This window comes from Suncus etruscus, chromosome 3 (assembly GCF_024139225.1).
Source record: "Suncus etruscus isolate mSunEtr1 chromosome 3, mSunEtr1.pri.cur, whole genome shotgun sequence".
Classification (NCBI taxonomy): domain Eukaryota; kingdom Metazoa; phylum Chordata; class Mammalia; order Eulipotyphla; family Soricidae; genus Suncus; species Suncus etruscus.
Genome location: NC_064850.1, coordinates 163703654 through 163721344, shown reverse-complemented (window position 1 = coordinate 163721344; position 17691 = coordinate 163703654). Strand labels below are relative to the sequence as shown.

Sequence of the window (17691 nt, the reverse complement as noted above, 5' to 3'; positions counted from 1 at the left end):
TATGTAAGCTGATATGATCAAAATAAAAATTAAAAAAATAATTAAAATATAATTTAAAGAGCTCATATATTCAATTACTTTGAGTTAACTAATTTCTCTTATTCTTTTCTACCATAAGCAAAAATCAAAGTAATAAATGAACCTATAGATAGGTAGTTAAAGCTATTCAATAATAAGAGGATTTTATTTTACATTTTTAATTACAGATATTTTCTTAATTCAATTTAGTTATTAATGTGTAAGGCTGTTTTAAACAGCATATTAATACTTTATTAATACATATCTTGCTAATACTTCTCAAAGCATTGTACAGATTTAATGTCATTCCCATAAAAATACCCATGACATTTTTCAAAAAATTGGATCAAACACTCTTGAAATTCATTTGGAACAATAAATGACCATGAAAAACCAAAGCAGTTCTTGAGGAAAGGAAGATGAGAGACATCACTTTTCCCAACTTAAAATTGTATTATAAAGTAGTAGTCATTAAAACAGCACGGTATTGGAATAAAGACAAACCTTCAGATCAGTGTAATAGATTTGAATATTCTGAGACTGGTCCCCAGCAATATGAGCAATTAATCTTTATAAAAGGGCAAAAAATACAAAGTGGAGTAAGAAAAGCCTCTTCAAAAAAGTGGTGTTGGGGGGCTGGAAAGATAGCATTAAGGTAAGGCGTTTGACTTGCATATATAAGGACAATGGGTCGAATCCCGGCATCCCATATGGTTCCCCGAGTCTGCCAGGAGCAATTTCTGAGAGTAGAGCCAGGAGTAACCCTTGAGCACTGCTGGGTGTGACCCAAAAACCAAACAACAACAACAAAAAAAAAAGTGGTGTTGGGAAAACTGGTCAACTATATGCAAAAACAGTGAACTCTGACCTCTCCTTAACATCTTGTATGATGGTCAAATCGAAGTGGATTAAAAATCTTGATATCAGACGTGATATCAAGATAAGGTACACAGAGGAAAATGTAGAAAGAACACTCCATGACATTGAAGCTAAAGATGAAACACCACTGTCCAAGCAAAGGTGAATAAATACGAGTACTTTAAACTAAGAAGCTTCTGCACTTCAAAAGAAACAGTGATGAGGATACAAAAACTACCCACAGAATGGGAGAAACTGTTCACCCAATTCGCATCAGGTAAGGGGTTAATACCTAAGATATGCAAGGCACTGGTAGAACTTAGAAAAAAGAAAAAATTTCTAACCTCATCAAAAAATGAGGAGAAGAAATACAGATGGGTGTTCGCTTCGGCAACACATATGTTAAGATTAGAATGATACAGAGAAGATTAGCATGACCCCTGAGCAATAAGACACAAAAATTTGTAAAGCATTCCATATTTTAAAATATATATAAAAATATAAATAAATAAATACAGATGGACAAAAAGCTCCACATAATTAATCACCAGGGAGATAAAATCAAAACTATCATCTCACACCACAGAGACTGGCATCATACAAAGAACAAAAGCAACCCATGGTGGCATGGATGTGGGGAGAAAGGGACTCTCATTCACTACTGGTGAGAATGTAGATGGTCCAGCCTTTTGGGAAAATAATATAGATAGTCCTTCAAAAATATAAATTGAGTTTCCATATGATCCAGGAATAACACTCCTAGAGATATACTCTAGGGATCAAAAAATACCATTCATTAATCCTATGTTCATTATGTTCAATCCTATGTTCCTGCATGCCTATGTTCATTGCAGAACTATTATACAATAGTCAGAATCTGGAAACAACCTAGGTGCCCAAGAACAAATGAGTGGCTAAAGAAACTATGGTACAACTACACAGTGGAAAACTAGGCAGCTGTTAGGAAAAACTAAGTCATAAAATTTTCTTATGCATGAATGGATATAGAGATCATTACACTGAGTGAAATGAGCCAGAGGGAGAGGGACAGACAGAATAATTTCACTCATTTGTGGGATATAAGAAAAATAAATGGCAGTATAGTAATAATATCCAAAGACAATAAAGACAAGGGCAGGAGGATCATCAGTCCATGGTAGAAAACTTGTCACAAAGAGTGGTGAATGCCGGTAGGGCAGTGAACAGTCCACTGTGATAATGAAGATTGGAACTGATCACTCTGGACAAGAACTGGATAGTGAAAGGGGATCAAGTGATATGCATGGTACCACTTCATTAGCAATATGAAAGAAAACCACAGTGTCATAAAAAGAAAAGAGTGAGAGTAAGAAAGAGGGAGAGAGAGAGAGTGAGTGAGTGAGAGAGAGAGAAAGAGAGAGAGAGAATACCTGCCCCATGAGTGGGAGGAAAATTGGGGCCTTTAGTGGCAAACAGCACAGAGCAGAAAAGCATGGAGTTGGGGCTAGATCGATAGCACAGTGGTAGGGAATTTGCCTCACAAGTGGCTGCCCAGGACAGACCTGGATTCAATCCCCTGTGTCCCATATGGTCCACTGAATCAGTAGCAATTTTTGAGCACAAAGCCAGCAGTAACAAACATTCTATGACTGAAATTTAACCACAAACTATTTTGTAATCATGGTGCTTAAATAAAGTAATTAAATAAAAATAAATAAATGAAGAGGTCTTACTGGCTTTTATACATTTCAAGAAAGTCCATTTATGAAGAATAACTTACCCATTCACCACTTTTGGAATCTGTTCTTTGTATTCATCAGTTTGAGATTCAGTAGGTCATTATGAGTGGAAAAATCACAAAGCTTATGGAGTGTGGCAATCCTCACTGGATACCTTTTCTTTCTCTCTTTTTTATTAGTACTAATATATATATTATATACATAAACACACATATATATATATATATATTCAACTTTAGTAACCATAACATTACAAAGTTATACATGATTGGGTTTTGGGAATATATTTTAACACCGATCCCTTCAACATTTGCCTCCCACTTACAAGTCTGTTTTTATAAGAGATGCTGGGACCGGAGTGATAGCATAGTGGTATAGTATTTGCCTTGCATGCGGCCAGCCCAGGACAGACCGGGGTTCGATTCCTGGCACGGCATATGGTCCCCCAAGCCTGCCAGGAACGATTTCTGAGTGCAGAGCAAGAAGTAACTCCTGAGCGCTGGGTGTGGCCCCAAAACAAACAAAAAACCACAATAGGTGCTTTATATATATGTATATATACATAAATAGACATATTCCTATATACACAAATTTTTGCACTGTGATTTACAGTACTTTTGCTGGTAAGGTTTCATACATAACATATGGTTTCATACATAAGCACCACCTCTTCCTCCTGAAGTTGAACGCTTTTTCCATCACAGATATTGTTCCCTTCCTGTCCTATCCCCCAGTCCCTCTTGGTATGTTTCTTATTGAATACTAGTTCTCATGCTCTTTGTTTACTGCACCCTTCCTGAGAAAATTCACTTGATTTTTGCTGAAGGCTTTGATTCTTACTAAAATCATGCTCCTAGAAATTAAAGGGTATGACAGTCAGTTAGAACTGTGGTGCCCATAAACACAACTTCATGCTTTTCTTTTCTTTTCTTTTTAGGACCACACCCAGTGGTGCTCAGGGGTTACTGCTGGCTTTGCGCTCAGAAATCACTACTGACTCAGTGGACCATATGGGACACCGGGGATCGAACCCAGGTCTGTCTTGGGAAGCCGCATGTGAGTCAGATGCCCTACCGCTGTGCTATTGCTCTGGCCTCAACTCCATGCTTTTCTGCTCTGTGCTGTTTAACCAGACCTTTGACCTACCAGTTAAATGGAAAGAATCCTCACACTGAAACTATAGCATGGAGAAGATATTAAGGAAATGAAAAGATTTAGGCAGCAGAGTCTCACTACCTAGCTGCCATTTTCTGTCATTGATTCAACAGTAAAGAGTTGCTTAAGCCCTTTATTTTTCAGGCATTGTACTACATGCTTACATAGGTCAGTGTACTAACATAATTCACTTGCTGAAGTTTAACTTATAGTATGTCATAGCTGAAGAATATTCTATTATTTATATTTATATAGACCAAAACTTTTTATCTACTCATCTGTTGTTGAATTTTCGGGTATTTCTGCATTCTGACCACTGTAAATAGCATTGAAATAACACAGGTATATATATTTTTCTGAATAAATGTCTTTGTGTACTTGGGCTAGATAGAATAACTAGATCATATAGGAATTCTATTTTTAATTTTATTTCAATTTGAGAAAGGAGGTAAAATATTTGTTTATTTATTTATTTTTAATTTTATTTTATTTTCATTTTTAAACATTCATTTATTTTAGGCACTATGGTTTACAATACTGATAATGGTAGCGTTTCCTATACGTTTCAGCACCATAACCCTCCCCCAGAATATCAATTTTCCCTCCACTATTAACTGATCCTACTTCCTTCTGAAGACCAGTTCTTCAGTTTTGTGATATTTTGGCATTGATACTTCCTTACTATGTACCTTTATATCCCACATAGGAGAGATATCTTTCTGAGAAAGTTTCACATTGTTTTCCATAAATGCTGAACTAGATGATGCCACTAGCAGTGAATAAAGGTTCCTTGTTCATGGCATTTCAATCAACACTGGCTGCTTCTGTATTTTAAAACATAAATCGAGAGCTGGAAAGATAGTACACCCTTAGGGCAAATGCCTTGCACACAGACGATCCATGAAAGAGGGTCGTTCAAATCCCGGCATCCCATATGGTCCCCACTTCCTGCCAGGAGTGATTTCTGAGCGCAGAGCCAGGAGTAATCTCTGAGTACTGCAGGGTATGACCCCAAAACAAAAACAAAACAAACCCCCCCAAAACCATAAATCAATTATTCTCACTAATGTGAAGAGGTATCACTCCTATCTTTCCTTTTCTATTTTAGAAGTTAAGTATTATTGTATATTGTCCCAAGTTACTGTAATTTTTGTTTACAAAAATTAGTTTTTGTTTACAAAAACATAGTCTCTTATTCTCTTTGAAGTTTAGAGTAAATAATTTCAACTGATTGAAGCCATTTTTCTTTCATCCTTATAATACTATATAACAATAATAGCTACTTCTTATTGAGTGTGCTAATAACTACTTTTGATCCATTAGCCTATTTCTATCTTCCAGTAGCAGAAAAATAGACTACTGAAGTTCAGAGAGAATGAGGAAGCTGTCCAACCTTATACAGCAAAGCTAGGTCAACAACAGATGGTGAATAGCAATCTTTTCTGCTGATTTCAAAGGGCATGGTCTTTTCTCTGTGCCAGATTTGTGACCTGCTCAGCAAGAGCTTGGAAGGAATGCTGAATTCTGAGGGGTTTTTGTTTTGCTTTGTTTTGTTTTTTCCTTATTTTTTGGTTTTTATTTATTTACTTATTTATTTTTGGTGGCTGCAGTTTACACTATCTTGTTGCTAGCCTATTTGGGTTGGTTGAGTTGGGTTTACTCCAGCCTTCCATCTCAGATACCAATAGATCCATCTGATCCACTTTTCTGCTCAGTAGTCACACTTAAACTTGTGTCAAGGCTTCTGCTAAAGTACAAAGTCAGCTTGGCTAATGTTCATTAAATAAATTAGGGACACTTCATAAATAAAGCTGTACTCATCTATTTGGGTTTTTTTGTACTCATCTATTTGTAATGAAATATACAGAGGACATATCTAAAGATACTAACATGTCCAAAGCAGTATAACAGAGAGATGTTTATAAACATGTTAAGATATTATAACATCTGGGGCTACCATTTTATTCAACTGGTAGCAGCAAGTAGGGAAGGACAAGCTGTATAATGCAGATCTCCTGTTAAAATTATAGGGGAGAAGTGACTGCTGGAATTTCTTAGTAGCTATACATTGCCATGGCAACATAAGAAAACTGATCTGAAATACAAAGAAATAACTCTAGGTTGGACCTACCGGAGGCAAAAGAGATCTGTGTGAAGGGGGAGGGGGAGAAAGAAAGAAGTGTTCATTAGGAGAAAGAAGAGGCAGAAATATAGCTTAAGGAAAAGAGGGGAAAAGAAAGGGAATGATGGATATTGTGAGAGATGTCACCAGATTTTTTTCTTCATTCTAGCTGACTAGAGAAAACAAGTTTGTTTCTCTTGTTTGTTTTTGAGCTTTAGAAAAGAAAAACCAAACAAGAAGTAAAGGGATATGGACAAAGAAAGGACTTCTAGAGCTGCCTAAGACCAGTTACTATCCAAATCACTGGCTACAGGACCTCGAGTCCTGAAGTGAAAGAAAGGCCAAGCAAGGTGAGAAAACAATGTCCTTAAAGTGCTGTTGACAGTAACTCAGGGGTCTCAAACTCGCGGCCCACTGGCCGTTTGCTGCCCTCCATACAACATTTTGTGGCCCTGCCCTAGAGAAATCTTTTTCTCTTTTGTTTTGTTTTAGTTGTTTGGGTCACACCCCCCAATGTTCAAGGCTTACTACTTACTTTGCACTCAAGGATCACCCCGACTTTGCCTCCTGCGGCCCCCAGGTAAATTGAGTTTGAGACCCCTGTAAGCTTTAGGAAGAAGAAAAACAAAAATATTTATATTCAAGTTCCAGATTTGCTATTTACTAATTCTGTAACCTTGGGCACATTATTTAATTCTTTAGGGTTTTGCTTTTCTTATCTAAAATAAAATAATAGAAGGAAAAAAATCATAGCTCTTCCTCTCTCACAGAGTTGCTGAACAGATCAAAAGAAGTAAAGTGTTAAAGGTGTAAGCGCATTATAAGCATTGAATACGTAGTGATCAATGAGTGATACTATAATCAATCTGGAGAACTGCCATCAGGTTCTTGACAAACAGTATGTCACTGAAGTAATGGAGGATACCAGGCACCATTACTTTTTCTGGAGGGCTTGAGGGGAGGGTAGATGGGGGCTGGGACCCTTCCAGTACTGTGCTTGGGAACTCCTTCCAGCAATGCTGGGGTATAATGTTGGACCCAGAATCAAATCCCTCCCAACAAGCAAAGCATACATATGTATATATGTGCTGGTAGCATATGTATACTCCAATCCTTTAAACCATTTCCCCAGACTCAGACTTGTTCGAGAACTGATTTGATTTTCCTCAGCACTTGTAGATATTGAGGTTGGAGTATGTCGAGTGTGTGACACTCAGGATCTGACTTCAGAATCCTGTTACTTAAAAATAAGTTAGCTAAGGATTATAACAGTAGGAACTGTTGGTTTAGGGCAGTGGTTCTCAAACTATGGCCCGAGGGCCACATATTGTATTTGTATCTGTTTGTTTCTTCATTGCAAAATAAGATATATGCAGTGTGCATAAGAATTCGTTCATAAGTTTTGTTTTTACTATAGTCAGACCCTCCAATGGTCTGAGGGACAGTGAACTGGCCCCCTGTTTAAAAAGTTTGAGGACCCCTGGTTTAGGGGATAGGGGTAACCCAAAGGCCTGAATGCATACTTTGATGGATAGAACCTGTGTTCAATCTCTAGTACCTCATGTCCTTAATACTTTTAGGAGCAACGCTGAGTACAGAATCAGGAGCAGTCCCCAAACAGCCAGTTGTGAACCAACTTCCTCCTGCCCAAACAGATTGTTAGTCTTTACTTTTTTTAAGAAAAGTTTAATATGGTTAAGAAGGCCTTAAAAATTAACTATACATTTCTAAAATATTAAAATACATTCATTTTGTTCAGGAAAACGAGCCCTAGAATATGTATCATGCCACCAAGAATTTCTGTAAGCCAACCTTTCTTTTGATGAATTTAAGCCAAAAGTTGATCAACTGTGTTCTGAAGCTTGGCTTTTCTCTAAACCTCAAGTTCTTTGAGGACTGATATTAGGGCTTATTCATTCTCTTATTTTTTTTTTTGGCTTTAGTACACCATCATTGGGCACATGGTAAATGTTCAATAAATATTCAATAATGAATGAAGTAGTGGCAAAATGTATGAGTTTATCCCCATAGGCTTTATGTCTCTTCCAAGGATAATCTTCCTGCCACTCTGAACTGCTGAATTTAGCACTTGTTAATTAAATCAGTGCATAGATAAGTTGTTCTGTAAAAGAAGGTAATTAATGATATAAAGTTCACAGAATTCATATAAGTGACAGAGAATAATATAACCCCATTGACTTAATTCAGGTTTTAAGACTAAGGTAAGTTCTCTCATATAATTCCAAATGTACTTCCTCTGTGAAGACTAAGACTTTCCTTCTTTAGACTCTAGCATGAGCTCATAATTTATTTTACCAGTGAGTTATAATTCAGAACCCAGTGGAGTTTAGAATTTTCTATCAGGTAGCTTTATGTTGCTTAAAAACCACTCCAAATATATTGGCAGATAAAAAATTTTGTTTATACTTCCATGAGTTGGCTGGTAAGACTTTCCTATACAGCTCAGCTACATGTGCATATCTTCATTAGCAATTCTGGCAATTGGCATAGTTGTTTTAGAAAAACTTGTCTTTGATGGTCAACTAGAGGCTCCTTGTAGTTTCTCAATATTCATTTAACTGCTTTTTTAAGCTCCTTACATGATAGTTTCAGGGTTATCTAATGTACCAGTGGCCAAAGAGATCATACTCTTTTTTAGATCCATATTTAGATTTAAATTCAGATTCAAAGAGTGACAACATAAACCCCAGCACTGGAAAAAGTGATAAAGTCAAGTTATATTAAAAAGAGGTATGCATCTATGTATAGAAGATAATATCACATGCATTTTTTCAATCTATATACTACAGGTCTCACTGGAACAAAGGAAATACATAATAACATACAAAGCAATATGAAATAGTAGGGATAGCCACCAGGAAAGCAAACACAGGAAAATAAAACATGATTTGAAAAAAAGCTTGGAGCTGAGACTGGATGATCAGTGAAATGGGGAAAAGGAGAAGCTAGAGGGAATATCACAGATGAGGATTTTAGGGTCAGTTAATGAATATCTGTGTTTATGGTTTAGTAGAGTCAGACTGAATCATGTCTAGGTATAGGCATTTGGGCTTAAATATTCTAGGCAGTAGGAAACAGTATAGGATTTGGTCAAATGATAATTTACTCTGCAAATGACATGCAGACTAGGGTGTTACCATAATGTATAGGTGTAATATCATGCCACACGATCAAGCCTAGAAGACTTTTTAGTCTGTGTATGTTTGTGTGTATAGGGTGAGTTGTCAAAGGGTAATTGGGTGGCAGGGAGAGGAAATATACAGGAATAAAAATGACTGAAAACATGGGATAGGAGATATAAAAAGAACCTTGCATAATGTTATTATTAGACCAGACCATGATAAAGCAAGTGAGGCAAAGAAAGTTCACTTTATAACTTTATCCACAGATAAAAATAAAATCACTATGCCACCCACAAAATTCCAAACACTACTCTTTTTTTTCTTTTTTTGGCTGAGTGAATACTGCTTCTTTAGTTATAGTTTTATCCATGCTCTAGCTAATCCACCCTACAGACAAGTGGTGTTGTGATACCAGTGACAGAATTGTCTCTTGGTCCCCTCTCTTTTATGCAATCCAGGATAAACTCCTTTCTAGGATCCTTCATAATCACTCCAAAGCTCAAATTCTTGCAAACAACTTTATACTGAGACACAGCATATATTCTACCTGAGCAATAAACCCAGCTGGGTCAACCAACTATAGGTGTGTTTTTGGTTACCTCTGACTGAAGAGTATTGACATTGTCCATTGTCATGAGCACTGTTCATCTTTGGGTGAGTACTCAAGAGATAAATCCAATAGACTATCCTAGTGTCACAGTGGAGTTAAATAGGTCATGTCAACATATGGAATGGGATGAGAATTACTAAGAACAGCAGTCATCAAGCTGGACTCAAGAGAGCCAATAGTATAGGTTCTAGTCCATAAGCAAACTATAGACCTAGAAGAGCAAGAATTGCAATGTGAGTTTGAAACAGGAGAAAAATGATGACCTGGGGCTGATGAGGTTGTGCTAGAGGTAAGGTGTCTGCCTTGCAAGCGCTAGCCAAGGAAGGACCGTGGTTTGATCCCCTGGCATCCCATATGGTCTCCCCAAGCCAGGGGCAATTTCTGAGCGCTTAGCCAGGAGTAACCCCTGAGCATCAAACAGTGTGGCCTGAAAAACTAAAAAAAAAAAAAAAAGAAAGGAAAGAAAGAAGGAAGGAAGGAAGGAAGGGGAAAGGGAGGGAGGGAGGAAGGAAGGAAGGGGAAAGGGAAGGAGGGAGGAAAAAAGGAAGAAAGAAGAAAGAAAGAAGAACGAGAGAATGAAACAATGAAAGAAAGAAGAGGAAGAAGAGGAAGAAGAAGAAGAAGAAGAAGAAGAAGAAGAAGAAGAAGAAGAAGAAGAAGAAGAAGAAGAAGAAGAAGAAATGAAGCAATACAAAAAATTGCACTGCTCTTGTGAAAATATTTGGTACTAGCGTGAATCTTGACCTTTTGTTTTGTTTTGCACCTGAGAATTAATTAAAAAAAAAAAAGCTAGTGGGGAGAGGTCTTCTGATATACTTGCACTTCACACTCAAAGAGAAGAACAAAGGGGCCGGAGAGATAGCATGGAGGTAAGGCATTTGCCTGTCATGCAGAAGGTCATTGGTTCAAATCCCGGCATCCCATATGGTCCCCGATGCCTGCCAGGAGCGATTTCTGAGCAGAGAGCCAGGAATAACCCCTGAGCACTGCCGGGTGTGACCCCAAAACCAAAAACCAAAAAAAGAAAGAAAGAAAAATGATGACCCAACTCAACAATCAAGCAAGGGTTTCAATTATATGATGATGCCTGTAGTTCCCACACTTTTAATGGGATAGATATAGGCATTACTTAATTCTGTTAATTCAAATGCTATTCTTATCTAAAAGGACCCTCACAAACACACCCAGAATAAGGTTGATTAAATAGCTGGGCTCCCCTTGACCCCAGTCACATATAACATTAACCATCATGCTGGGATTTAATGTTAGTTACAGACATGAAGGTCAATGAAAGCATTTATGCAGCTTGCATGCTGAAGGCTTGTATAGACCAATTAATAAGCAGATTTCGAAAGAAGGAGGATCCAAAATGACCGCTGCAGCATGTGCCTCTGTGTTCTTATTTTCTCATGTTGGCAATAGGGATATTTTATATAGGGTCATAATGAGAATTAGACCATAAATAATTCTTGGATGAGAGCACTTTTTTTTGTGCAAGATTGATTTTAGGCTTCAATGTCAGAGGCAGTATCTCAGGTCAGGATTTTTTGAAGGGTCCTATGCATGGTTCACATAATAGAAGATCACTTGGGAAATTCACACAGGGTTGGAAATATGAACTCATAGGGTCAAGGTTGCTCAAGCTGATTAGTTCCAAGTTCAGAGTTGACTCCAAGAGTGAGTTTTCATGGAGCCTTGTCCATGGAAGACCTGGATTCAAACCGCCATCTGAACTCCTGAACATGTCCAGGGATGACCCCAGAGTACAGAGCTAGGAGTAAGACCTGAATACCACCAAGAATGTTGAGAGAGGGGCCGGGCGGTGGTGCTAGAGGTAAGGTGCCTGCCTTGCCTGCGCTAGCCTAGGAGGGACCTCGGTTCGATCCCCCGGTGTCCCATATGGTCCCCCAAGCCAGGAGCGACTTCTGAGTGCATAACCAGGAGTAACCCCTGAGCGCCACTGGGTGTGGCCCAAAAACCAAAAAAAAAAAAAAAAAAAAAGAATGTTGAGAGAGGAAGAAAGAAAGTGAGAGAGAGAATGACAAAGCCTTAGGTCCATGTACTAGCACCCCAATCTTTATTACACAAACTTTATGGCCTCTGGTCAACTGTAAGAGGATTTGTCCCTTTAAGGGCTGAGAAATTAGTTAGAAGGGACCCCTTATAACCATCCTTTAGGAGCATGTGCCTTCAGGTTATATAACTGGGGGGGGGGCAGGCTGCTTCTTCCAACTCGATTTGCTGGATGGCTGTGGCCAGACTACTGGAAAAACTGTTGGTCAGACTCACTATTTTCGGTTGCCTGCTACTTCTGCTTTTCCCTTTCCTCTGGTTCTCTCTCTAACTGACCCCCTTACCTTGGTCCCTAACTTAAACCTCTCTCTCTCTCTCTCTCTTTCTCTCTGTCTCTCTTTCTCTCTGTCTCTCTGTCTCTGTCTCTTTCTCTCTGTCCCTCTCCCTTTCCTGGCCTAGGGATTAGGTCTGTAAGGGTCTGGCTTCCCCACCTTGCCTGTTCCCCTATTAAACCTGGTCTCCAAAAAACTTTTTCTTGATGGAGTTTGGCCTCTGACACCCCAAGATCCATTGAAAGTAGTGGTACTGTTGTTGATTTGAAAGTCGCAACAGTTTTTAAATTGAAGGATACGTAAAGTATATAGTTTATTTTGATTATGTGTTCTGTAGCCATAAATAGGAACCCTCTGCTAGAAATGTAGAAAGAGAGTTGGTTTAAAAATGGATTGTCTTCAAAGGATGGGGAGATGGCTCAAAGAATGGTAACACTGCATGCAAGTGCCCCCAGTTTCATCCCTGGCACCATATATTCTTCCATAAACTACTGGAAGTAACAGGGAATGTTCAATCAACCCTCCCCTCACAAAAAATAAGAATGAACCTATAATTTCACTCAGTACAGATGTGGTGCATTCTCCTCAGTGGAAATGGTGACTAGAATACAAAGACTGACCACAGATTGGAAGAAACTATTTACTCAATACCCAACTGATAAGGGATTAATATCTAAGATATATAAGACATTAATAGCTTAACAAAAAATCTAACTCCAGTAAAAAATGAGAAGAGATAAGCAGAAATTTCCTTGAAGAAGAAATACAGATGGTCGAAAGGCACATGAGAAAAATGCTCTACATCACTAATCATCAGGGAAATGCAAATCAAAATAACAATGAGATATCATCTCACACCACAGAGATTGGCACACATCATAAAGAACAAGAATAATCATGCTGATGTGGATGAGGGGAGAAAGGGACTCTCATTCACTGCTGGTAGGAATGTCAACTGATCAAGCTTTTTGGAAAATAATATAGATATTCCTAAAAATACTAGAAATTGATCTTCCATATGACCTAACAATTTAGACACCCCAAAACACAATGCAGAAAATCCCTCTGCATTCTTATGTTCATTGCTGCACTATTCACAATAGTCAGTATTGGAAAACAACACAAGTGCCCAAGAACAGATGAGTGGATAAACTTCTATATAATAAAGAATACTACGCAGCTGTTAGGAAAAATTAAGTCATAAAATTTGCCTATACATTGATGGTTATGTAGAGTGTGATGCTGAGTGAATGAGTCAGAGGGAGAAGGATAAAAGGTAATAATTTCCAGAGACAAGGGCCAGGAGGACCGGTTAATGGGAGGAAGCTTGCCACAATAGTAGGGGAAAGTATTTAGGCCAGAGAAGGGACCACTATGACAATGGAAGTTAGAAATGATCACTCTGGACAGGAAATAGGTGCTGAAAGGAGATAAGGTAATATGCATGATACCCCTTCAGTAACAATACTGCAAACCAAAATATCTTAAAGAAATAAAGAAGAGAGAAAGAAGAAAAATGTTTCCCACAGAGGCAGGCAAGAGAGAGGATGGGGGAGGGCTTGAGGGAAACTGGGGACTTGGTGGTGAGAAATGTTCACTGGTGAATGGTGTTGTACATTGTATGACTGAAATTCAATCATGCACAACCTTGTAACTATGGGGGAAAACCCCACAACTATATTAAGAAGAACCTTGTAAACCCTGGTGCTTAAGTAAAGTCATTAAAAAAGCTAAAATAATGTGGGGCAGTTGAAGTTTACCTAACATCTTCAAATGAAGCTGGATTAGACTCTATCAGTGGATAACATGACACTCTCCTCTTCAGTAATTCCATGATTTAGTCAACTTAAAAGCAGAAATTTCAATCTTTTCTTTTGATTACTTTAATCTTGTGTCCGACTTTCATTTGGTGAGTACTGGAGGAGACAGAGAAACATGTTAAGCATGGGGCACAGACAGAGAAGATGGGGGAAAGCTGGCTTCTGGAAGTCCCAGTAAAGTATGAACATGAGAATTTAACTTGCCAGAGAGTCCATCACAATATTCCATATTCCTCTGTTAGGCTTGTTTTATGTCCAGAGCAAGATTTCAAGATGCCATTAACAGTAACACTCCCTTTCTAAGAACCTGGATTTAAGCTAGCAAATGTGTTATGACAATCTATTTCAATACACATGTTTGTTTGTTTGTTTGTCTGTTTGTCTGTTTGTCTGACTTACTCCATATTGCTACAGTACTGTTTTCTGCTAGTTTGGCTCTTCTAGTACCTTGTATTTTTTTCTCATGGTTTTTGTATAAAACTGAATTCTGAGAGCCAAGAAAACAACTTGATAATCTACTTTTGGAACACAACTTGTTTGTCAGCTGGGGCTATGCATGCTTAAAATTAGTAGGATTCTGTATTGAAAAGTCCCAAGGAGAGTTACAAAGCAAGAATGACCTAAATATATCCACAGAATTACAGAGCCATCCAGTCTATAATGGCCTCAGTAATTGGCAGTAACAACAGGCAGAAGAAATTATGGGTACAAAGTGGCTTTATGCAAGTTTTCAGTTTTCTTTTCATTTAAGATTTTACTTGATTCCTTGCCACTGTGTGAGGTTGCTGGAACTGGCTTTTGCTGTCTATTTTGACCATCGGGAAAACTGAAGCCCAGACAGAGATCCCCTGGATTCGTGTAAAGGCAGACAACATGTGTGAGCTGGAGGAATTATAAAACAGCTCTGTTCCCCTGAGAAGTTTGAGAAGCCAAGAGGGCCTCTTTGCTCTAGTGGTCCTCTTCTGTACTGCTCAGATATCACACTTCACAGTTTTTGACCAGTGTGTCTAAAGTTTGGTGAGTAATCTCTACACAATTTTCCTTTCTATATTTTCCCTCCCTTGCAGCTTCTTGTCTGAACCAGGGTTGTCCTGTCCTTATTTCCCCTCTAGAATGACACAGCAGAGTCAAAAAGAGCAACCAGTTAGACTGACTTCATCTTCCAAAAGTCTGTGCTCTGAAGTTAGACTTAGAGAGTCTGAAATAAATAGGAAACAAAAATTTTCCCCAAAGTACCAAGAGTCTCCTCCGGGGGTGGGTGGAGAAAGTCTGTTAAGAAGTCTCAGCTGCTACCCTGCAAACAGAAATGGCTTAATTTTACTCCCCACATTCTTTTTATCTGTTTTAAAGTTATTCATTGAACTCTTCTTGACATCTGATTTGCTTTTGGCTGTCACTTTAAATAAGTTCTACTTCTTTATAAAGTCCACCTTTCTTCAATCTGAACTCACTTTTCCCCTGTGCAGCATAAGGGGTGAGCAATGTCTCTTCTCCTCCACCAACACCCTTAGCAGCAAGGAAACGCCAGCCACCTTCCCCGCTTGGCACTGGCAATGTTTCTTTTTCAACAAACACTGAATGTCTGACTTCCTATTTCATCTGGACATTAGGTTTAAGGCATAAGTCAGCAACTTAGTCCTTCTCTGTTATGAGGGGATGCCCTGGAGGATGTGAGCATACAAAAAGCATGCAGGCAAGATGGTGTGTGTGTGTGTGTGTGTGTGTGTGTGTGTGTGTGTGTGTGTGTGTGTGTGTGCGCGCTTTGCACACAAAGAGTTTGATGGGGTCCTGAAATCAAAGAGGGCTGAACCTGATCTGCTTATACTCTCCAGAGAAGAGGTCAGCCCCTCAACATATCTTCAGGAAAATAACAAAGGTAACCTCTCTCTATAGATCTTCAACCTTTTCCAGAGAGGAGGAGCTGGCAACTGGAGACCATAAGCCAGACATCATTGTAGACAGGTGACATATTCTTCACATTGTGTTAACAGTTTGAATGTCACTCCAGTGTTCCCTTGAGTATGGGTTCCTCTCATGCCCCTTTCACAAACTGCACCCTGGTAACTTGGAGGCTGTGGCCATGCTGAGAAGCCAGAATCACCAACTACTTAAGCCTAGAGTACAAACTCTGAGGAGCCTGTGGAACAGATATAAAGAATACAGGACCAGAAGAGGCCACTTAGGGACCAAAGGCACATGCCTAAGTGCCTGCTCACTGAATACTACTACACCTTGACCCTGGTGCTATGTACTCTTAGCAGGCAGTGGGAAGGAACATTTCATCCAGGAGAGTGTTTGATCTTTACCACCCAGGATGATTTAAAGCCAACAATTAATATGTCACTTAAGATCAAGCAAGTTTTCTTTGAAAAATAGATATGGCAACTGAGGAAAAACTAGACAGCTTAATGAATGATTTATCAGGGCATCTTATTTTTCATGTCATTCTCATCCATCTTTCCACGTATCTATTTGTGGTCATCTTTACTACTATTCAGTAATCATTTTTAATTGATGAGGTATTTAATTAATTTATTTCTTAAATCATTCATTCAAAACAAGCAAACTATAAATCTATGTTACAGACTCAGGACAGAAATAAACATGTTCTCTAAAAATAAAAATCAATTGGGATCAGAGCGATAGTACAGTAGGAAGGGCATTTAACTTGCATGCAGCTGACCTGGGATCAATCTCTGGCATCCCATACAGTCCACTGAACCTGAGTACAAAGTTAGGAATAAGCTCTGAGCACAGCCAGGTGTTTTTCCTTCCAAAAATCAGTTGATATCTGGAATACTACATTGAAGAAAGTCAACACATATCTATACCTTGGAAGAGTCTACACACAAAGGAATAATAAAGTACTATCCTCTGAAAGACACTCTCCTTGACCACAGACACTTCCTAAATCATGTCCATTCTTCCTATTAAACTAAAGACTATTCATTAAGTAGCACTTCAGTGTGATGGGATGTGCCCAAGTGGACACTACCTCCTGAACCCCCAATTTCCATCAAAAGGAGATGGAGAGGACTGATTCAGAATAGGTATTATGGGACCAGAAAATACCATTGTGGGTAAAGCACTTGGCACCTACATGGTCTACCTGGGTTTGATTCCAAATACCCAACATGATTTTCTGAACCTGGAAGTAGTGAATCCAGAGTAGTGAGTGAGCCAGGAGTAAGGGCGGGGGTTGGGTGGGCAGGAGGGAGATTTGGGACATTGGTGATGGGAATGTTGCACTGGTGATGGGTGGTGTTCTTTACATGACTGAAACCCAAACACAATCATGTATGTAATAAAGTTGTTCAAAAAAAAGAAAAAAAGATTAAGTAAAAGACGTAATTAAAGGGAAAAAAAGAGCACAGGCAGTTGTGACCCCAAACCAAAACAAGCAAATAAAAAGAATAGATAGAAGTTACTCTGATCTGACAATATAAACAGCCACAGTTAGTATATATGTAGGTATTTTTGTGAGCATATGTGTATATATGTTGAACAAAATTAGCAAACGTGTTTGTACATGTAAATAAAAGAAGGATACGCCTGTTTAGAGTATAGGCGGGGGTTGGGTGGGGAGGAGGGAGATTTGGGACATGGGTGATGGGAATGTTGCACTGGTGATGGGTGGTGTTCCTTTTATTACTGAAACCCAAGCACAATCATGTATGTAATTAAGGTGTTTAAATAAAAAAAAATAAATAAATAAAATGAATTGAACAATTAAAAAAAGGAAGGATATGCTTTGCATAAGCATATGCAAGTGTAGATAGATGCATGTGTGTTATATGTACGTATGTTTGTTTATGCACGTGTGTTAATGTAAATCATATGCTTGTGTATATGTACATGCATATAAATATGATACAGAGCCTCAAGATGAAGTAAATTATAGA

At 38.5% G+C, this 17691-nt stretch overlaps 1 non-coding gene across 1 annotated transcript; it reads left to right on the top strand.

Moving 5' to 3' along the window:
* The first annotated feature begins 1254 nt into the window (after window positions 1-1254).
* LOC126004804 (U6 spliceosomal RNA) lies at window positions 1255-1360 on the top strand. The gene has a single exon (XR_007494054.1). It is a non-coding gene; the product is annotated as a U6 spliceosomal RNA (small nuclear RNA).
* Window positions 1361-17691: the final 16331 nt, after the last annotated feature.